This window comes from Protopterus annectens, chromosome 3.part0 (assembly GCF_019279795.1).
Source record: "Protopterus annectens isolate FY-2018-M chromosome 3.part0, PAN1.0, whole genome shotgun sequence".
NCBI lineage: Eukaryota > Metazoa > Chordata > Ceratodontiformes > Protopteridae > Protopterus > Protopterus annectens.
In genome coordinates, this window is record NC_056731.1 from 71,442,604 (window position 1) to 71,467,390 (window position 24,787).

Here is a 24,787-nt window from a genome sequence, read left to right on the forward strand (position 1 = left end):
GAATATTCTTGCTGGAAAGAAGTTGGCCTGACAAAATTCATTTAAACTGTGGTGAAATAAAGTACATGAACTCTGAAACTGAGATTTTAGAAAAATCCAAGGAAAACAAAAACAGTCCAACTTCTCAACTGTTTTTAAAGCCAAAAAAAAAGAAAATCCAAGAAAAATTGTAATAATCCAGTTCAGAGGAACAAAACCAGATGCAAGAAACAAAATTGTGTGAAAAAATCACTTTTAAATCAAAAATAAAAACACAGGTAAAAACGTAGTAAGGACTTGCAACTCCTAAATGGCATATAGGACTAATAGTTCATTAGAATCCAGAATTATATATTTATCTAGATCGTATATATGGTGGCCTGACATGGGTCAGGATATCGTAAAGGAAACAAAAATATGTGATGAGTGCGAAAAACAACAAATCACCATCTAATGCACCTTTACAGCCATAGGAATTGTTCAAAAAGCCACAGTACAGAAGGCATGTGGTCTACACTACCACATTCTTTGAGAAATTATTTTAAAATGAATATTTGCTCTTTCAAACTGGATGAATATGTAAGCCTTGAATTATACAGCTCAGCAACCACTGGGGGAAAAAACTAACTTGTTTTAATGTTGATATTTCCTCATTCAAACTGATTTGATTTGTATACAATGAATTATAAAGTTCAAGCAATTACTAAAAAAATATAGACCAGATTCCAAAGGATTTCCTGAACTTGGAGGAGTGCGCTGAGTTCTGAGCAAGATTTGCGGGAAATCTAATAATATACAAATGCATCTGAGTCTAATGAACATATCTGAGCATAATGCAGACACAAAAAATGATCAGCAATGTCAGTGCGACTACAGTGCTATATTGTAAAATCAATATCAAAATAAAGAAAGAAGGTCCGTAAGGTAATATATTTCTATTAGCAATGTATGTGTTTCATGTAGTCAAAATCAATGGAACATGTCAGTAATATGTGGAAAACACTGGCAGAATATATAGCACATTCTGTCATAAAACTCAGAAGTATACACACACACATGTATTTTACTTTTTTATGGAGCTGCAAAAAAATTTAATAAAATTAAATCCAGACAGTTGTGTACTGAGCCAAGCAATACTGCAGCAAAAGAGGTTTAAGACTATGGGCAGGATTCACGAAGCCTCTGCGTAAGAGTTACAAGGCTTACACGGAGGCTGCAGTTAAACGGTGTGACATCAGCATGCCATGCATATGCATGAGGGCATGCTGAATCACACCTAAGGTTAACACGGTCCATGTAAGACAGTAGGGGGAGTGTCCGTAGGGCAAGCCCTGCAAACGGACATGCCCCCAGAAGAGTAAAAGTCCCGAAAGTAAACCCCCATGACAGAGTCCGTGTAAATGTGAATAAACACAACACAACACATGCCCCCACAGACTATGAACACAAAATGTAAAAATGAACATGTTATATTTTTTCTTATAAGTTTTAAAGATGTTTGCCCATGAGTGCGCTCGTTTGCGCGGGCATGCCCGTCGCTTAGCCACAGTTAGCAGTCAGTGAAAAAGCATATAAGAACTAAATATGCAACATAAGCCAAGAAGCAATAGCGTAGTGGCATAGATGTCGGCTGAAGAGGAGGCATTCATGGTTTGAGCCCCCACAACATCAATTTTTATTTTTAGTGAAATAAGCACGAAACAATTCCCTGACATATATGTACATGTATAAAATTATTATTTTTTTTAATGTAATGAAATGGGCCATGTATTGTGAAGAAATGTGTGAAATAAAAAAATAAGAAATGTCAGAAATGCCCATAGCTGAGCTACACTCTAACAAGTTGAGTATATCTGCCCGTAGGTGAGCAGTGTTTTAACAGGTGTAAAATGAGTGCCCGTAGGTGAGCAGTGTTTTAACAGGTGTAGAAGGAGTGGCCGGGGTTGAGGAGAATTCCAACATGCTGAAACTGTGTGCCCATAGCTGAGCTGAGCGTAATATGCGTGCTGACAGCCAAAAGGCATGTAAGCCAGCATAACCCGTTTGCGCGGAGCTGCGCACCGCACCAACAAGCTAACCGACGGGCAATATTGAGCAAGCTGTATCAAAACTGCCTTTACACAGACACACCTCCTAGCCTGTGTAGACAGTCATAAAATATAAAAAGCAATGACCAGGCTCGAACCCAGGATACCATACACCATAGTCAAAGTACTGAACCACTAAGCCATGACAGTTGCTCTTAGAAATGCAGTAATAGCATATATATATATAGGAATGAATGGAAAGAGGAGCATGACAAAGCAGGTTTTGTGAAGCTGATACAATTCCAAAATGGCCAATCACAGATAAGTGCAGGAAAAATGGCATATATAAGCCCCATAGGTGGGAATACACAGCATAACCGATTATGGAACCGACTTGCAGTCAGGATGGCAGGTGTAAGAGAGGGTAGTTGCTTCCGAGCACAGAGATGGGGCATTGAGGAGTCCAAATATATGGTTTGGCTCCTCGTCCATGATCATGAGGCCCAACTCATGCAGGGCCAGGTCCTGTAGGGAGCATATAGGGCTGAGGCGTGGGACCAGTTGGCACATGATCTCACCAGTGCCACAGGAATACCAAGGACTGGTGAACAGGTCTGTCACCACCATGCGGACCTGAAGAGATGGAAGCAGGACCAACTGAACCGTTGGATCCAGGAGGCCCGGCAAATGCCCAATGCCCCACTACTGAGTAAGTTAAATGTAATTATTTATGTAAGAAATTAACCTAGCTGATATTATGGAGATGTGTATTCCAATATTACTTCATTTATATTGCAGCTGCAGGTGTCCGTTCTGCGAACTGTCGAGCCTATGCCGATAGGCTGGTGTGGTTGCGCCACCAGGCAGGTCAGTAATTCTCTCCCTGTAACTGTAAAAAAATATAAGTATGACAGCTTGCAAAAGAGTGCAGTGTAGTCACTTATTAATAAAAAGTGCAAGTAACAGTGTAAGAGAGTTTGCAAGTATTGTTTGATTACATAAGTGTGATGCAGCCTGTAATCCAAAAATAAAAATGAAACAAGTCTGAAATAAAGATGTTCCACCTGTAATATAATAGTACATAACCTGCAGCAGGCTGAAAAGTACAGCTACAGAAGCTGAGTAAAACACATGTTTGAAATATATCCCTGTTTAAATTCTGAAACATGACACAAGTGAGAACTGTTGGAAGGATTGTTATAACTAAGTAAAACTTGCCAATAAAGCCTAGAATTAAGTACCATCCTGAATTGTAAAAATAAAACAAGTGAGTGAGTGTGAGAAAGAGGTATGAATCCACCAATAAAGTAGTAATAACTCCTGAATAAAGTATACTGCAGTCAGTACATAATGAAATGAATGTGACAGGCACAACCAAACAACAACATGTGTTGAAAAAAGTACTGAAGCTGGAATGTGTGTCCCAAAATCCGGATATGTTGCTCTCAGTTTGCAATATGGTGATAGTATGGTTGTATGAAATACCAAACATCCACAGTTGTCTAGAGCCATATAAAGCAAATGTAGCAGTATGATGTAGCTGAACAGAGCCAGATATGAATGTGTATGAATGTGTATGAATAAAAATGAAATGTATATTGATGTAGCAGTAACATTCCTATCACCAACATGAATAAGTTGTCACATAGGAAACTGTAGTTAGACCTGTAGTGTGTATATATCTGCAGCTAGTAGAAATGTACAGCATATGTATAGGTATTTGAAGTTGTTAATGAAATATTTCTTCACCCTACCCTATAACCACAAATAATCCATTCCACGTGAAATGGGTATGTATATTCACAATTAACACCCCTGGACAATTGTCCTGTTGGTTCATACATATTTGCATGTACATTGATGCATGTGCCCTGTTCATACATCCAAACCTGATGGCCTGTTGCCATCACTCAACCCTGCATGTTGTTGGAATGTGTACTGTTGTTCAAATTATGCATGTGTTATGCTTGCTGTTCAACGGCTTGAATTTATGGGTGTTTGATTAATGGGAATACTAATGCATGCTGTTACAACTAATTGTGAATGGTATTGCACGTTACTAACCCAAACTGTCACTAAATAATGCAAACCATAGGATGACAGGGAAAGCGGGTTCCAGCGGACCCACCTTTCCCACCTCAGCTGGAGAGTGCACCTGGCAGTAATGCCCAGGCTGGACCCTCCTCTGGTGGCCCTGTGCCACCTGTGGGTGGAAGCACTGCAGGGGATGGGGCTCGACCCCCCTATGCAAGTGTGGCCGGAGGAGAACATCCACTCACCCTCCATAGTGTCCAGACTGTGGTGCATAGGGAGATCCGGCATGCTATGCTTGGGCCCCTACACCAGCTTGAGGCACGGGTGGCACAACTCATGGGCGTGCCTGCTGCCCGGCCTACACAGCCCCCAGCACAGCCCCGTCCTGGGCAGTGAAGGCACAGTGGCAACTGCCCATGGGTGGTGATCTCAGTTCCACTGTTGCCATCTGTGGGCTCATGGGCTCGAGATATCCAAACATCTGTCCCTGTCAATTGTGTAACCCCCCCAGATGTGTCATACACCACCCCTGTATACATCTTGTTTGTCTTGTCTATTAACCTCCTCTACCTACCTCCCCAGCTATACCAACTTCCCGTACCTGACATACCACTCTCACCTGAAAAAAAAAAGGGCACTCTGTACCCACAAAAAAATTACGCCCCATACATAGCTGCCCATTTTGCACACATGTCTGCTGGACATGTAAACTGGCAATTACAATTGGCTGTACAACAAATATTATTGTTGTCCTCACACCTCTCTCAGGGGTGGAAGGTTTCAAATTTCACACCAAATTACAAACATATGCACAGCTGTTACTGACGAAGAAATGGGCAGCTATGGGCCTTTCCTACATCCCTCCTGCAAAACCCGAGCTTGTTTTCTTACTGTCCTACCCTCTTTGTGCCCCCTTTTTCACCACTTTCCTATCTCCCCATTTTCTTTTCTTTAAAAGAAAATAGCGCGGGTGTGCGCGAGAGAGTAAGCACTTTTAAGCAGTAGTAAGTGGGTGTGCGTGAAACTAAGCGGCAGTGCGCATGCGTGACCTCCACGCAAACCAGCGATAACACGCTTACAACTGCTTAAAAGTGCCTTAGTCACTCTGAATGACAAGGCCTGTAGTTTTCTCAGCAGCAAAATAAAATACCTCCCTCAGTCTTAAACCCAGGACCTTGGAAACACTAGTCTGCATGACTTACCACTAAGCCATGACTGCTATACAAGAACATTGTGCTGAAAGAAATATATCATAAAATAGTAGGAATTAATGTAAAGGGAATATAGCAAGTCTAATACACAAAGCATGTCATGTATATTTACTGTCAAATCTAGTGGATTTGTAAAATAGTACTGTGTGCTGAGAAACAGTCATGCTAGTTGGTAGCTACTAGGTAATAATGTCACAGTAGCATCTGGCAAGCCACACACATACTCAGAGCAGGATAAACACTGCCATAGCTGAATAGTTAAGAGATCAGACATAGCAACTGTGATTGAGTTACAGGGATGTCCCTGATGTGAAAACAAATGTCAACTGTGCTCCACTGACACCCTGTCAAATGTACTAACAGTAGGCAGAAAGGTGTAACTACACATGCAATGGTAACTATGAATGACTGAAGGTATGCACCACTTGCACGTCACAAATGGTGTACTAATGCATATGATTGAAATGACCCACAGTCACAACTGCAGAATATCAGAATATGCCATTGGAGTATCCCACTGCTATGTACCTGAGAGTATCTGAGGCCTGCTCAGCAGCATGATCAAATACCCTTGTAAGTGTCAAGGCCCACACCATGGCCAGACCACACTGCATGCAGTAACACCCTACCACAACAAACACATAGGGAATTGCTGCCCAAACAGATTTAGCAAGCATTACACGCTGTGAATGTAAATGGAAAATAGGAAAGCCATAGCAACACATTACAGGAAAGACACCTGGGGGGTGAGGGGGGTGAGAGAGAGAGAGAGAGAGAGAGAGAGAGAGAGAGAGAGATGTAACTGCAAGCCAATGTAATGTACTACTATAATAGTGTACATACTGTGAACCCTACAGATGTGTATTGGTCTGTATCTATGTATATGAAGATGTACATAGGGCCAGGGACATACTGCAACTGTCACTGAAGGCTCTACATACATATGTATGTGAAGGTAGCTATGTGCACATAGCAATGTAGGTTGTAGTGCAATGTACAAGTAGGTTGTCCAGTAATGGATGTTCAGCAGTATGTTACTGTGTGTATACATATGTGGAACTAAAAAGGAGTATATATATATCTAACGTGCATACGTATGTATACCGAGATATGTATGTATATATATATATATATATATATATATATATATATATATATATATATATATATATATATATGGATATGTGTATACATAGATAGAGAGAGATGTAGAAATACATAGATATATATAGTTTCACAGTGTCATAGTTTAGTACTAGGCTATTTGCAGACAGTGCATAGAATAGATTTATAAAATTGTGCCTCTGCAGAGTAGTGACACAGTGAAGACCCCCCGTACATAATAGCATTAGTTTACTGTGCCTCTGTCTAGTAGTGACACAGAGATGACCCCTGGTGTAAACCTATGATCTCCCATCCACTCGTCAAGAATTCACATGAAGAGTGTCAGTGAGGGTCTCTGCCTAACATGAACTGGGATCCTGTTCCACAGTATGGGACGCCTCGTAGTGATGGATTGGTCCCTACAGTATGTCCTATTCATATGTGTACTGAGGTTTAAATCTGTAGCTGTTGTGATCCTGCTGGATTTGGATTGTATGAGGTGGAACATGCCCATCAATACCTGATTGGACATGGCCTTGTACATCAGGCACAGATCACCCCTAAGTAGGCAGTATGCTATGGAATAGAGAATGAGTTACTTTAGTCTGGCAGCATATGAAAGTCGTTGGAGACCCTTGATCCTCCTGGTGATGTACTTATGGGGTCCCCCTAGCTGTTGCAAGTGCCAGGTGAGGTACATACCAAATGGGGCATAGTACACAGTCATGGGCCTGATAAGGGAGGAGTATAGGGGTACAATGACTCCTTTTGATCTGGATGTGAATCCCTTCATGATAAGGTGGGCAAGGTAGGAAGTCTATCCAACCACTTTGGCAACATGGGTGTCAAATGAGAGGTCAGTATCGATCAGTGTCACCAGGTATCCGATTACTTTGTCTGTACTCAGTGGGTTACTGTCTATGTGATAATATGTGGGTACCTTGTCCGTCTGAAAGGGTATGACTATACATTACGTGGCATGCAGTTTAAGGCCATGACTCCGGCACCAGTTGTCGGTGTCCATGAGGCCTTTCAGTCGGATGTATGTTTCAGCTGGTGTGTTGACTATGGCGCCTAGTATGTAGTCATCTTTGAACATTGTCAGCCACTACCCTTCCATGTCTGCTTCCACATCTGAGAATTATATGCAGAACATGAGCGGTCCCAGGACAGAGCCCTGTGAGACACCACTTGTGAATGGCTCTGAGTCTGACATGGCACCAGTGAGTTTGACTGTATGGTTTCTATCCGTTAGCTGGTTTGCAACCCATCTTGTGACATATGGATTCACATTTCAGCTGTTGATCATGTTTATGATGCCAGAGTGCAGTATTGTGTCGAAAGCCGTAGGCAAGTCCAGGTAGGCTGTATGGGCCACTGTGCCCTCGTCAATGGCTCTAGTGACTGATTTGAAAAGGTCAACCACGTTCATAAGGCAGGGTCTGCCCTCTACAAAGCCAGACAAGGTGGGATCAAGTGTCTAAGTCCCCAATGTCTCTGTATATGAGTTCCATAATGATCCTTTCCATAGCGTTGCAGACCAGGCTGGTTAAGCTTATGGGGTGGCAGTTACCAGGGTCTGTAGAGGTGCCTCCTTTGTGGAGTGGGACTACTGTTGCTGTATGCTAGTGTCCAGGTACATATGCCGTAGTAAGGCTACGGTTGAATAGCATTTAATGTGCGTGTGTAGCTCCTCTTGGAGTTCACGTAGCATGCAACCTGCAATACCGTCGGGTCCCATTGATGCTGTGTTTACAGCTTTGCTGAGGGTGGTTCCCATCTGGACATCTGAGATGACAGGGAGGTTACAGTCAGCTGGGATAAGTAATTCCTCATGTGTGGGTGAGGGAGGGGAGAAATCTGCACTGAACCTGTCTGCCAGAATGTTGGCATTATCTGTGTGTTCAGTGTAGCTTTTGTCACTGTGAACTAACTTTGAACATATCTGAGGGTTCCCACCCAGGTGTGTAACATAGCAGAAGAAGGCCTTGTGGTTATATGTAGTGTCCATAGCGATGTCCCTCTCATTGTTGGCCTTGCATGTTTGTACGACAAAATGTATCTTTCTACTAGTGCTGATCAGAGATGCCTTAGCTCTATGGAATTCTGCTCTGCCGTGCAGTAGCTACCTTCTGTTGGTCCACCAGACAGGATGCCTGCCCTTGGTAGAGAGGGTCTTGGTTTTATTTGGGATTGCATGATCCATGCATTCTTGGAGATGTCCGTAGAAAGCATATGTGAAGGTGTCTGCATTGTGGGATGTGGTTTCCTCTGGCCCAGTGGGCATAAAGGATACCAACTCATTTATAAGAAGTGTAAAGTCAGCATGTGAGAGGTTTTCCACTGTAGTCTTTTGTGTTGTGGGGGAGGTGGGATATGTATATCCAGGGGGATTAGTCTGTGGTCAGATGTGACTAGTGAGGGGTATACTCCCAGTGTGTAGCACATTGTCCCCATGTTTGTGATGATCAGGTCTAGTATATTATCTCCCCTTGTGGGAGAGGTGACTAGCTGTTCCATTGCATTTGACTTAGTGAATTCCGGGAACCTTTGGGCTAGGGTGTTTGGGGTAGAATAATGCACCCAGTGTATGTTAGGGTAGTTGAAGTCTCCCAATATGATGGTGTGTGATGGGACATTCATATCCTCCAATGTCTTCAGGAAGGCTGACTGTGGTTCCTGAGATTGGGAGGGTGGTCTGTAACATGCTACCAGTTGTATAGCAGGTTTGCCTACGGTTATCTGCACCTGGATGGTCTGTGATGCTTCATGTGTTGCCACTAACCTGGAGGTGTGGGTGACCTTCATGAATATGGACACACCCCCTCCCTTTTTGTTTTGTCCCGAGTCCTGGGGCCAGAAAGCATGATACGGGGTATAGCCTGGTACTGCTGGTGTGCTCTCAGGAGCCTTGAACCAGGTTCTCACTTACTGCACAGACATCGAGATTGGTAGAATATGTACATACAGATATATGTAATATACACATACATATATAGATATATGTAGATATATGTAGATACATATACATATACAGATAGATCTGACTGACAACAGATATGTCTGTATATGACTATCTCTCTCTCTGTGTCCCACCCCCTCTCACACTCTCCCTCTGTCTCTCTCTCACTCTCTCCCCCTCTCTCCCCACATCTATATGTATATATCTACATCTATATATACATATTCTATACATATATACAAACATATATATATATCTATATACAGATATAAATATATCAATATATATATATATATATATATATATATATATATATATATATATATACTGTGTGAGGCACATGTGTGCAGATGTCTTGCAACAGGTGCCTGGTGTCAAAGGCATAGAGTGAACACCAGTGTGGATACTGGAGTACCATACCCCGTTCAAAAGCACTGACACCAGTAACCACCACATATGTGCATGCCTGCCCACCACTGCATGTGTCAGGGGGGAACAGGGGCAACAAGTGTACAATAGGCTCCCCATTGATATACACAGTGGCACACTAGTCCTGTAATACCTGTACATGGAATGTGTCAGTGGACATGGTGTGTCAGCTATGGACATGTAGGTCACTGTACCCCTCCACACCCCACAATGTCCTACATGGTATGTACCTCCCATGACAGCTACAGATATGGAGAAGGACACAGGCATATGCAAGTTACTGTGTCAATGCACTCAAACACAATACCTATGCAGAGTGACTGACAAGACCACAGAGTGCACACAGACTACCTACATAGAGGTTACTACTGCTGGTTATACATAGTTCGGTCACACCCATGACAGTTGTCTAACAACCATGGTAACACCTCCAACATCCACAACACAATTTACCTATGTCTGTCGTCCTTGTCACTGCAGTATAGAGCACATGGTGGAGGTACAGGACCCTACCCACAGATACGACATACCCTGTGGTAGACCACACAGAATGAAGAAGCAAGGCTCCCCATGAGTAGATGTCAGACATACCCCTGCTGAATGTTATGCAGATAGGTAATATGCCATATGAGTCACCCTGTGTGACTGTTTGTAAGGAGCAGGTACAATCATAACACGTGTCACAAGGGGCAGGGTAGCATAACAGTATGCTGCTGTAGGCCCAGGGCCAAAAGCACACTACCTACCTAAGACACAATGCACACCCATGAACACATTGCAAACGAAATATGTGAGGTGGAATGAGTGTGCCAGTGACTGGGTGCATGTTGTGTACTGGTGTGATTGCTCACCATGACTGTCTGTCTGTCATGGTAGTGTGTGTCCTTGGTGTGAGGCCAGAGACAGGTGTGTGAGGTATTGCGATCAACACATACTACATTGCCATATGCTGTGCTGTGTTACCCTGTATGTCACTGTGGTGTAGGTAGGGTTATGGCAAGTAAGAGTAGTGTGCATTACCAGTGAAATATGTAATGTGCATTGTGTGCAGTGCATGGGCTGATAATGTTCCCATACAGTACCTTGATACAAACCCCCAGTGTGAGGTTGTGTATTGTACCTGAAACAGTGTGTTGACTGCTGCAATATACTAGTCTGTCGTATGGAGTGTGCCAGGTACTGTTGCACAGTTGTTGGATGAGCACTGATATCTGGTCATTTACATGTGTATTCTCCAATAGACAGACAGATGCTATATATGGTGGTTAAGTTATATCACTGCAGTCGAGTATTATGTGTATTATGTGTGCCATAGTTTGCTGACAGATATTGCTGACATATTTTCCTTCTCCTTTTCAGGGCTATGGTTCACCAGCGGAACCCTGTCTACTCTGCTGCAGAGGAGGAAGAGATACACCAGTGCCTAGTGCGGGATTTCACTGTACTCTTTTCCCGCACCAGCCAGAACCAGCAGGAGAGGGCTGCACTGTGGCAAGAACTGGTCCATCGGGTAAATGACATAGGCACACATAACCAGACATATGAGCAGGTACACCATCACTGCAGTGATTTAATTAGAAATGTCCATCAGCGTGCGTCGGATATCCACAGGCAGCAGCTTGCCACAGGTGGTGGGGTGTCTAGACATCCCCCCCTCACCAGACTGGAGGGACTACTCCTAAGTGTTGTGGCTCCAGCCCAACAGCAGCAGCATACATGTGTAATGATGGAGGCTGGAGCCACACAGCAGCAGGACATGGAGCGTGCAGGTAACATGCCATGTAAATAGTTGACTGTTCTGTACACTGTTAGGTTATGCATGTGTGAGGTGTGTCCTCATTTTGTAGCTGTAATCTTGGTAATTATTGTGCAAGAGTGATATCTTCAATATCAGCAGTACACCTGTGGAAGCTAACTGTTGCACTACTGAACTATATCATGCCCACAGTATCAATGGCACAGTTGTGCCCACTGACGATAAATCTCTCTTTTCTGCAGGTCCCTCTGGTGTAACAGCAAGGCAGCCTATCCATGGTGGTGAGTGTGTAATACCATTACCTTCAATACTCTTGATACTAATAGTAATAATAGGCTGAAGCAGTAGAGCTATGTGTTTAATTGCAGGTGTGTTTGTGTCTGTGGGTTGATATCTCATATACTGAGGTGTGTGCATGTGTGCATGTGCCCATGTGTGCATGTGTGCATGTGCCCATGTGCCCATGTGCCCATGTGTGCATGTGTGCATGTGTGCATGTGCCCATGTGTGCATGTGCCCATGTGTGCATGTGTACATGTGTGCATGTGCCCATGTGCCCATGTGTGCATGTGTGCATGTGTGCATGTGCCCATGTGTGCAGGTGTGCATGTGTGCATGTGTGCATGTGTACATATGTGCATGTGCCCATGTGTGCATGTGTGCATGTGTGCATGTGCCCATGTGTGCATGTGTGCATGTGTGCATGTGCCCATGTGTGCATGTGTGTATCAATGGTGACATTGTGTACACATTGTAAACTGTGTTTCCTGTCTTACTCTCACAGGTTCTGGTGCTGCTCTGGTGTTGTGCAGCAGGGAACCTGAATCAGCTGCTGTGGATAGTGATAATGATGATACCTGTGTGCCAGGGTCCATCATTGGTCAGCCAATTGACACTACACAGCTGTCGACCCCATCAATGCGCACAGTCATCCTGCCAATACATCCTTTGTCACCAATGTCCCTAGGTGATGGACAGGATACAGTGGGCATTGACCAGGGTAATGTGGTATCGGTGGCACATGCATCCCCACACAACAACCATGGCCAGGGTCCTGACATGGTACCACACAGGCAGACATCCAGGGGTTCTCGTGGGAGTATCCGTGGGCGAACTGCCCCTGTCAGGCGTGCCCACAGAGGTCTTTCAACCTCAGCTATGTTCCGGGCTGTAATGCAGGCACAGTCACGTATAGAACGGTATACCAGACAGGGTCTGAGGGAGCTGAGAGCATGTCGCACAGCCATGAGTGACAGTATGCGTGATGTTGCGGCTGCCATCCGTAACTTCACCGAGGTAATTGACAGACATTGGGGGGACACATTAGATCTGTTCCACAACTACATGTCCATGAGCCAGGGCAATGGTGGACGGTTGAGGCGTCGACGTGGCCATATGCCAGCAACAGCAGCAGCTGGCAGCCGTCGCGGACGACAACAGGCCTGTGGCTGCTCACATAGTGCCAGCAGCAGCCCCAGCAATGCTGGGTCTGTGCTGTCATCAGACCACCCCAGGAGACCACGTGCACATGGCACTGGACAGTCCCAACAGGGACCTGTCTCCAGTCACCAACCACCTGCTTCTGATGACAGTATCCAGTCTGGCTTAGTACCTGATACGGTCCGTAGCACCCCTGCCAGGCACAGGTACCATGTCTGTGGCCACAGACAGTGATCTGTATGACCTGGCAGGTACAGTCTGTGGCTGTCCACAAACACCTGTATATGGCAGCCATGAGGTGGGACTGTGTGCATTCATACACACATGCAAAGTGATAACACCTAGGGCTAACACATACACACACACACTGCATCAACATTGCCCCATCTTGTACTGCTGTCCCTTACCAACACACACACACAGACATGTCAATTGGTTGTATCAGTGGCAGACTCAGGCATACCAGGTACACACCCTATGCATATGATGAAACTGTGCCACCTCCTGCAATCTGTAAAACCGGTGCAGGAACAGGTTAACATGGTGCTGATGCACAGGGTGACTACATAGACGTGTTGTAATAGTATGATGGTGACAACAGTACAGTGTAATGATATCATTGTGGGTATATACCAGCATGCCCGATGCAGTTACAGTATGAATGTCATTGTATTGTTTTGTACATCCATAGTAATTACCACAGTGTTCTGTCTGCACATCTTTGCATACTGGTGGTGAGGCTGTCAAGGGATGGCCACCTACATAGGTAGCACAGGGGATACAACAATGTACATATTGATATTCATCGATGGTCATGTGAACTGCGAGTTGCATGCTGTCCACACACGACTCTGCAATGCGGATGTTTCAGGATGTTGATATCTGTGCAGTACTACACAACAGGTTCAAGGCTCACAACAGCACACTAGCACTACAAGGTCACACCTCATACCATGCATGACAGCACCAAAACACAGAACTAACTATGACAGGAGGGAGAGTGTCCATACATGTCAAGGATACTGTGGTGCCAGGACAGGTTGCATACATCATACTAAGTCTGGAACTGCTGAGTGAGGGCTCAGTGTCTGTTATTTGACATGTGTATTATTACAGGTATGAGCACTTGGGTATCAGGCCAGTTATTCAACATTACAAAGGTACGTGATCTATACACTTGTGTGAGGTATGGCTGGACCCAGCCCATCTGACCTGTGAATGTCTGGGTACTGGCTTATAGTGCCTGCATATATGCACTGTTACCTACTGGAAGTTGTACACCTTGTTTGTTGTAGCATAGTCTACATACAGGCCTGCTGACTGTAGCTTTGTTTGTATGCATGTTTGCCTGTTATGTTCCTGAAACACTGATTCCACCTGCAGTGCAGATTTACAGTGTCTCTGTGGATCCCTAGTGACATCTGTATTGCTTACTGTACTGATGTCCATGTCTCACTTGCCAGAACGTCACTGTTTGTCCTGTTTGCATGTAGCTTGCCTGTAACACATTGCATATGACTTACCTCACATTTGCTCAAGACAGCATTCATATATGCCAGCATTTACAAATCAGGAGCACTACACCCTCACATAGTCACCTTGAGTACCTTGTTCCCCATTGGCCCTATGTGTCATTACTTAGTATGGGAGTCACAATGCTATGGTAGCATGTGCAAAGGTCACCTGTCGATCTACTCTCAGGTCCAGTTGGTGAATCTGTGAGTCATGTGGCAATGTTACAGCTGCCTCATGTACATAGACAACCCTCTCCTCTTCCCATACACATACAACACATGTGAGAGATGCAACTGCATAGCCAAACTGGGGGCTAAGCTCTGTTAACTCAGCACTGGCATTCCCTGTCAGGTGGAGTGGGATACTACAGTGAATACAGTACCAGTCTCCCATAAACCTGCCCCGACTGCAATACAAACACAGAAACACACAGGTACATTATTGGACTCTCAGAATAGCATCCTGCCTGAGCAGCTGACACCTGCGAAGCAGACACACAAGCAAACGTTAAGCCAGAGCAGAGCACATGCAACATATAGCTCACAAAGCCTGTGTGCCAAACAGTCACAGGTCATACGGCTTGACAACACACCTGCTACAGTTGTATGAGGTACCTCTATCATCAGGTACACTGAGGTCCTGCTCACCAGGCTGAACAAGGTGATGGTCATGTTGAGCTGCCCATCGGGCACTATGATCCACCACATAACACAAGCATACCGGTCACTCCAAGGCATATAGAAGTATGACTCAGTCATTGTCTGTGTCAGTGTGTATGACCTCTGATGCACCTCCCTGGACTACATGTTAGGGGACATAGAGGGGCTCTCTGAGCTTGTGGCACAGGCTGGTATGACCCTGGCCTTGAGTAGCATCTCACCCTCACCAAGAATGTTGCCACAATATGTAGACAGTATCATCAGTTTCTGCAATTAACATATGTTTCAGTGACATTCAAAGGGGATCCGATGCCAGTCAGTGTGAGATTACATGCTGGACAAGCCACATCGCTTTGCTTGGGACAGCTTGCACCTGTCACCCATGGGCCATTGTATATTGGCAGAGGCTGTTGCTACACACATAGTGCCTTTGTATGCACGGCTGACATTACATAGCCACCTACACAGGTATCACACAGGAAAGGACACTAATAGAAATGCTACTCAACAGCAGCAGTGTAAACCTCAAGATGCATGCAGTGGGAACTGTCCTTAGCATGGGGTACAGCAATATCCATGCAGTAACAGACTCCTGGTACAAGGCTCCCAGGTGCACAACATCAGTGCCAGGTCATTCCTGATACCATGCTTGTCGTCCCTTACACATGCACCAAACCAGAACAGGGGGGATGTATCCACAGGCACCTCAGATACACACACCCCCAGGTTGGTGGCACTGCACAAAGCATCAGAGCCTATCCATGTGCAACTAACAGTGGGTTAGACTGCCTTCAGGTTCATAGCCTGACACACACCACACTCCCATACCCAGGAAACCCACTTGGCCTTCCTGACAACACTGGGAATATGACGGTCTCTACACACACCATTATATGGTTGTACTGTGACTACCCAAACATAGAGTGTGAGCAGTACTCTAGCTCCAAGACCCTATCTGATGGGTTCTTATCATTCATTCCCTGCATTGCTATGGAACAACTTGTTACCACTCCCACAAGAGGTGACAACATACTGCACCTGTTCATCACCAACATGTGGACTATATGCTCCAGACCAGTCATGTATCCCTCGCTGCAGGGATGACACCATCTACAACCCACACTGTCTTGTCACATACCACATGCAGCCCCTGCACAGAACACCACAGTCATACAGTTGTCTGATGCATATTCCATGTATTCACATGAGGCAGGCTTCGGACATGGGAACTATTGCAGTTCACAGGTACATATGTGTAGGTGGCATGCACATACATCATGTGTGCATTGACATTACTGATATAATGTATGTCGTGCAATATTGGGAATGATACCCCACACACATGGACAAACTGTGTGACAAAAATACACATGGCGTTTGTAGGATACAAACCCCTACCTAACTATGTTAGATCACTTATGAGAGACGCAGTAGCAGAGCACGCTATTTGCATTACTGGGGGGATTGCTTTCTCCTGCTGTACTTATAGGGTGCTGACATCATCAGTGTTTAGACAGTGGGATATGCAGCATGTGTTGTGTAGTGATAGTTGCCAAAAGGGACATTTCTCTTACACATGGAATTGCACACACTACTCCTCCATACACATTCACACACACACGGTGCACTTGCAGGATTCAAACCCCTACCTAACTATGCTATGACAGTTGTGAGAGGTGCAGTAGCAGAGCGTGCTGTTTGCTTTACTGGGGGGATTGCTTTCTCCTGCTGTACTTATAGGGTGCTGACATCATCAGTGTTTAGACAGTGGAATATGCAGCATGTGTTGTGTAGTAATAGTTGTCAAAAGGGACATTTCTCTTACACATGGAATTGCACACACTACTCCCACACACACACACTGTGCACTTGCAGGATTCAAACCCCTACCTACTTATGTTATGACACTTGTGAGAGACACAGTAGCAGAGTATGCTATTTGCATTACTGGGGGGATTGCTTTCTCCTGCTGTACGTATAGGGTGCTGACATCATCAGTGTTTAGACAGTGGAATATGCAGCATGTGTTGTGTAGTAATAGTTGCCAAAAGGGACATTTCTCTTACACATGGAATTGCACACACTACTCCCCCACACACTGTGCACTTGCAGGATTCAAACCCCTACCAAACTATGTTATTAAACTTGTTAGAGATGCAGTAGCAGAGCGTGCTATTTGCATTATGGGGGGGGATTGCTTTCTCCTGCTGTACTTATAGGGTGCTGACATCATGAGTGTTTAGACAGTGGAATATGCAGCATGTGTTGTGTAGTAATAGTTGCCAAAAGGGACATTTTTCTTACACATGAAATTGCACACGGTACTCCCCCACACACTGTGCACTTGCAGGATTCAAATCCCTACCTAACTATGTTATGACACTTGTGAGAGATGCAGTAGCAGAGCACGCTATTTGCATTACTGGGGGGGATTGCTTTCTCCTGCTGTTCTTATAGTGTGCTGACATCATCAGTGTTTAGATAGTGGAATATGCAGCATGTGTTGTGTAGTAATAGTTGCCAAAAGGGACATTTCTTTTACACATGGAATTGCACACACTACTCCCCCCCACACACACTGTGCACTTGCTGGATTCAAACCCCTACCTAACTATGTTATGACACTTGCGAGAGACACAGTAGCAGAGCACGCTTTTGCATTACTGGAGGGATTGCTTTCTCCTGCTGTACTTATAGGGTGCTGACATCATCAGTGTTTAGACAGTGGAATATGCAGCATGTGTTGTGTAGTAATAGTTGCCAAAAGGGACATTTCTCTTACACATGGAATTGCACACATTACTCCCCCACACACATTCACTGTGCATTTGCAGAATTCAAACCCCTACCTACCTATGTTATGAGACTTGTGAGAGATTCAGTAGCAGAGCATGCTATTTGTATTATTGAAGGGATTGCTTTCTCCTGCTGTACTTATAGGGTGCTGACATCAGTGTTAGACAGTGGAATATGCAGCATGTGTTGTGTAGTAATAGTTGCCAAAAGGGACATTTTTCTTACACGTGGAATTGCACACACTACTCCCCCACACACATTCACTGAGCATTTGCAGGATTCAACCCCCTACCTAAGTTATGACACTTGTTAGAGATGCAGTAGCGGAGCGCGCTATTCACATTACTGGGTATAACTTCTGCTCCTGACATATGTATAGTGTGCTGACATCATTATGGATGAAGAGGTATGTGCATCTGTTACTATCCATCAGTACAGGGGACAACATATCTATGCATTAACTTTGCACAGGCACAGTGGCCTACTGTACTGTGGAGGCAGACGCCAAATACACTGTGGATAGCCTTCTGTATTTCCTAGGGACAACAGCCTAGTATTGCACTCTACGGCCATATGTTTACCTGTCAGATGCAAGTATCTGTTGCTCATATACTGTTTGTGGGTCTTTATTGCCATAGCCTTCCCTATCCCTATAAACAACGTGTGTACTGTGGGAGATATTTGCATATGAGTGGGATCCAGTACTTTACTTATGTCTCTGTTGTAACTTCACTGTGTGCACTGGGCAGATGTCTGTATTGTGGGAGGTTCCTGTGTTAACACATAGAAATGCCAGATATGTGTGTGCAACTGCTGAACTGTGACATGTCCTAAGTGTGTGAGCATGCCCAGTTCGCAGTTTGTATGGCTTCTTGACTGCCACGTCACATTTATCTAAGTGTGCGAGCATGCCCAGTGTGACCTTTCCTTATGTTGTGATCTGTGGACCACCACATTTCTGTTTGTGTGTGGACGCCATCTATATATCACATGTACAGTTGAGTGTTGGACATCAGGTTGTGTTCTTACTGCCCAACTGCTTTGTGTCTTAACCTAACAGGCATTATGCTGTGCCTGCAGGGTCGCCATGGGATAGTTTGCATATAGTTGTCATCATCCTTTCCTGCTGACCAAACAGTTGTATTGTCGTATAGTGTACTGGTGCAGAACTTTCACTGTGGTGGACAGTATAATCGGTTTCAGTCCTATCACTGCTTGTAATATTTATAGTGAGCACACCAGACTGGTTGAGGGCCAGTTGTGCAGATATGACCATGTTGCATTTTGTTCAGATATGGACAGCATAGTACATGATTGTTCGACATTGTTGATGTATTCCACAACTTGTGTGGACAGTGACAAACAATAGCCATGTGCCCTAGTCCATTTGTAATGCTAGTCAGAGAGTGTTTGTCCTTCAACACACATTTACTGGTGTTTGCCATGACATATGTCACGGTTAGTGTGCTGTGCCTCTGTCTACCCGTGACATACAGGTGATATCCAGGGTACACATACCATCTCCCATCCAGTCATCACGATTCCTCTGGATGACAGTCACTGAGGGACTCCCTGGATATCCTGTACTGGAAATTTAGTCGTGAGTGGAGTGAGCTTCTGGGTTATGAACCAATCGGTACAGCATGTCCTGTTTATGTCTGTGCTGGGGTTTAGGCCTATCAGCTGCATAGGTCACCAGCATTCAGTGTTTACATGGTGCCAAATGTCCATTGATACCAGGTTGGTCATGGCTCTATACATCAGGCACAGTTCACCTCCAGCCAGGCAGTATGGCACTGTGTGGAGCTGCAGTTTCTTTACTCAGGCGACACATGGCATCTGTTACAGCTCTGTGATCCTCCTGTTGGGGTATTTGTGTGGTCTTTCCAGTAGCTGCAGGTGTCTGCTATGGTACATCCCTGAAGGGCCACTGTACACAATTGTGAGGCTGCTGATGGATGACTGGAGAGGCACATTGACCTACCCTAACCAAGCTGTGCTTACCTTCATGATTAGGTGGGTATATGGTATGTTTCTGTAACCACTACAGACACATGGTTGTCACATGCAGGATATCTATCACCTTGTGTCCCCAGGTCTCTTATTGCTCCTGATGTACTTACTGGGTTAACACCTATGTGGTAATTTCTGGCCATGTACTGTGTTTCCACAGGGGTTGACTGTACACTATTCTGCATTTAGCTTGTTGACATGGCTGTGGAACCACTTGTCTGTTTCTATGTGTGCACGAAGAAGGCTTCAATCAACATCCACAGGAAGTAAATGAGGAACACGGGTTTATTAGTAAAGCACTTTTCGTCGCTCAACGTTGGAGCAACTTCATCAGACAACATTTAATTAAATAATTAGTAATTTATAACATAATCAAGACATCCCACATTTAAAGTGGTATGAATACAAGTAAAACTGCTCAGCTCAACTTTCTTAAATAGTCTGGCTTTGCTAGGTTAAAAACCACAGTGTCATAAACAAAACAAAATATTGACATAAATATAGAATTTAAAATTAATACCCAATATTGGCCAGTGCAACTAACCTATGACAAGTAAATTTGTTTCATAAAATAATAAAACCTAAAAAAGTTCATTTTAATAGGTCTATACATCTGTAAAGATATGATTAAATAAATAGATAGTGTGTAAATAGTTATGTAAATATGTGCAAATAGTCTGAAAGGTCTATATACACAAAAATAGATACATAAACATGATGACAACAACAGTAGACAACTTGTATAGTCCATATAATTACTACCACTAGTGCTATATTTGTTTATTATTTCCTGTCCAAACTTTTAAGTTTCAATAAACAACTAATATTGCAGTGTTCATTTAACCCTGGTTTAATGAAAGCATTTGTTCTCCACTGCCATGATAATTCACGGTCTTCTAATAAAAGGTTATATGGGCCCCCTCTAATGTCAGTTTGAATCTGGTCAAAGGCAGTAAATTTGAAATTATGTCCTGGGTTTGCTGTAATATGCTTAAATAAAGCATTATCTGTCTTACCATTAGAAATCACGTATGTATGCTCATACACTCTCTCTTTCAGTCGACGTTCAGTCTTTCCAATGTAGAAAGCTGGACATAGAGTGCATGTAGCAACGTACACTGTAAGTTTTGAATTGCAGTTAAGTTTATATTTAATTTTGTATTTAATATTGTTAATGGTAACATACTCACTACAAAGCATAAATTTACACATGTTACAGCTGCCACAGTTCGACATCCCTTTTCTTTTAATAAAACTGTTTGTTATAGTTGTCTCCAAAATATTTTTAATGTTTCTCCCTTTTCTATACACTACTATAGGGTAATCAGAAAATTTAAAATTAATACTTTTATCTTGTTGGATAATTACCCAATTTTTGTATAGTATCTTTCTAATAATCCTACTATCCATACTAAATGTTGTGATGTAACTTGCCTGATAATTTCCATTGTTGTTACTAGCTTTTAACTCACTACTGTCAAGAATGTCGACTTCTGGCATATGACTATCAATATTAATATTAAACCCGTGTTCCTCATTTACTTCCTGTGGATGTTGATTGAAGCCTTCTTCGTGAACTAGTTTGTTTTTATACCCCAGTTTGTTTTGTTGTGTGTTTATGGCTTCTTTCAACCTTAGCGACAATGAGGATTTCATTCCCCCTACACCATCAGGTTCAACTGGGGGAGAAACCAATTTGGAAGAAGTAAACCTGACAGCTCTTATTTTGGCATTAACTCAGCAAGTTGACCGTTTATCTTCGCGACTTGACTCTCAGATTTTGAGCTCAAACACGAACAACTCTCGTGCTGCAAGTCTAGCTGACCCGTTGGGATCTATTCCACTAGGACAACGGACACCACCTACTACATTGAGGTTATCTAACTCAAGCACCGGTAGCTGTGGAATTACCCAGGCGCCAGCTGGTGAAAATATCACTCAGCTACGAGAAGGTAACACAAACTCCAATATCAGCCTTGAGCAAGGAAACCAGCTACATGTACACATATCAGGTTCACGGAACCTGACTAACGCTAACAATTTGTGCGACGTGAATAACGAGACCAGGGCAACTACAAATATTCAAAACAGCGTTGGAGAGCTTATTGGAGCTCCGTCCTTCCAAGATTGGATTCATGATACAAAAAACTTATCATTTGGCCAGTTTAATCCACCAGAGCGACCGGCTGACAACGCAGAGACATCTGAGGTTAGTGTACAGTTACTTACAAACAACCTCAAGTTACTAGATGCTAAATTACTTAAAATAAAAAAAATTGCAACTTGAAGTTAACTACTTTCAGGAATGTAGTAGACAACGCGTGGTCCAGAAGGGGCTTCAACATCATACTTATCCCACAGGACTAGTAGCTAATTCATTATTTCATCTCGAACTTAATACCTTGTTTGATGAACAAGGTTTTGCGCTGATGGATTGCATCATTAAGCATTACAATATTCAAATAAGTGATTTATCTAAGGAAGTCGCTGAATTAAATTCTATTGTAACTAGTCATGCTGACTTCTTTAGATACAAATTTGAATATGACAGATCATTTAACTCTATAGATCAATTACTAACGAAATTAAAATCAAATAGGGCTAAAAAACTTAACCGTGACAGACTGGCATATGACAATGGTAAAGCGTATCCTAATCCACCTGTGTCACAGAATGGACTTGCTAACATTCCTACTAACTGTCCTGCTTCTACTGAGTCACATCACGATGACTTAGACCTTAGCCTTGACTATGACAACAGCAGAGACGGAAATTTGAACAACAACACCTGGGCTGGGCGACTCAGGAATGGAAAGCAAAAGAATCTCAATGGAGAACAAGCTAATCAATGTTATTCGAATAGACCAGTATATGATGATGAACATAATACCAGACTGGGTGCTATACCTAAGAGACATTGTAACAACAATCAGAACTTTCAAAACCAAAAAAACAAAATTCGCCCTTACAACAAGCCAAAGAGGTAATGAATGACACTACTGGTCCAACCGTCATCCATAATATAGCAGGGGACTTCAACATCTATAACTTTTCTTGTATAGAAATAGACCCTATTTTGGTTGAACTTTTGGCTCCTATATGCAGTATTTACCTCGTTGATAGACACCTTTATGTATGTTTCACACTCCAAGATATGCTCTACCCTGTTGACATAGTCACAGTTGTCAAATATAGCTAGCCCGCCACCTTTATCAGGTTTTATAGTCCTAATGTCTAGTGATTTAAAAGTAGATAGAGATGACAATTCATCAGTACTAATATTATTGAGTCTAGAATCTTTATAGAAGACCTTATTTTGGCTGTTGTGTAAGCAGCGCAAATCAAGTTCCATGAATTGTTCAAAAGTATAAAGTGTAGGGTGCAATGTAGTATTATACTCACTTACTACTCTAAGAGGATTTGTTAAAGCCAAAGAGTTTCCAAATAATAAATTAAGGTTGAGCTTTCTTACAAACAGCTTTAGGTCTTTTATACTTTGGACCAAGTCCATATGTTTGCTAGGGACAAATGTTTGTCCCTTAGTCAAAAGTTCAACCAAAATAGGGTCTATTTTCTGGGTGTCATCAGCCACGGCTCCAGTGTATAACCTGCATCCCCCACTAGGTGACCATGTGGGATGTCCCCATTGGCAAATGTCTGGTACAGCTGCGTCAAATGCCAGATATGGGAATCATGGTAGCTCCCAGGGAAGCCAGCACACACATTCATTATTATGCCCTGGGCATCACACACGACCTGGCAGTTGATGGAGGGGAAGCCCTTGCAGTTAATGTAGGCCCTACCCTGCTCACCGGCTGGTGCTTTTGCATATGTGCGTGCAGTCTATTGCACCCACTACCTCAGGGTATTCTGCTATTTGCTGGAACAGACGCATATTGCTGGCCAATACCTCACGGGCATTGGGGAAATATACATGCTCACCGACATGTGCTGACATGGCATCCAGGAACTGGTGCAGTACCCTGGAGGCTGATGCCTGTGATATCCCCATCATATCACCAGTTGGTCTCTGGAAGGTACCTGTTGCTAGTATTCTTAGGCCAACACATACCTTGGTTTCCACTGGGATGGGTTCCCCTCTGTTGGTTCTGTGTGTGAGGTGTGGCCTGCACAGCTCAACAATTTGCTACAGGAGGTCTCTGTCCACTCTATAGCGCTCCACTATCTCCAGCTCATGTAATCCCTGGTAGGTGACCCTGGGCCTGTACACTCTTCTCCGTCTCCTCACTGTGGGTTGTCTGGCAGCATTTCCATTGTCACCACCCTCAGCAAGTCTCCTATGTCTCCTTATGACAGCTATGGCAGCCCCTAGCATGTTTGATCTGAGTGCAGCTTTTTCAGTTTTCACTTCTACTACTTTCACTTTTACTCCTGTCTTGCAGTGTCTCTTGAGAGAAACATACTGCAATGCTGTTTGCAGTGTTTTAAGTGCTGGGCTGGGCTTGTATTCTGCCTGTGTAATTGCCTGCTTCTAATTGTTTTCACCTGCTACCTCTACAAGTATTCCCTGCTAGTTTCCTATTATTTCTTCTGCTTCCTTTTTCCTCTCTGTTTCCTCAGGGGGGAGCAGCGCGCATACCAACGAAAACACGCTCACAGTGGCTACCATGCGTGCACACATGCTTACACGGACTAGAATCTGCTTATTCGGATTAAAACGCGCACACACCAGCGCAAACAGGTTTACAGATCTTTAAACAGGCTCCTACATGCTTACTCTGCCTTACACATGCGCACTCTGTCTTACTCGCTGCTCCCAGCGCGCACACGCGGGCATGCACGTACAGCAAGAAACTTTGGTGTTGGCCACAGTGTACACCTTCCATTTCTTGGCTTTCCCA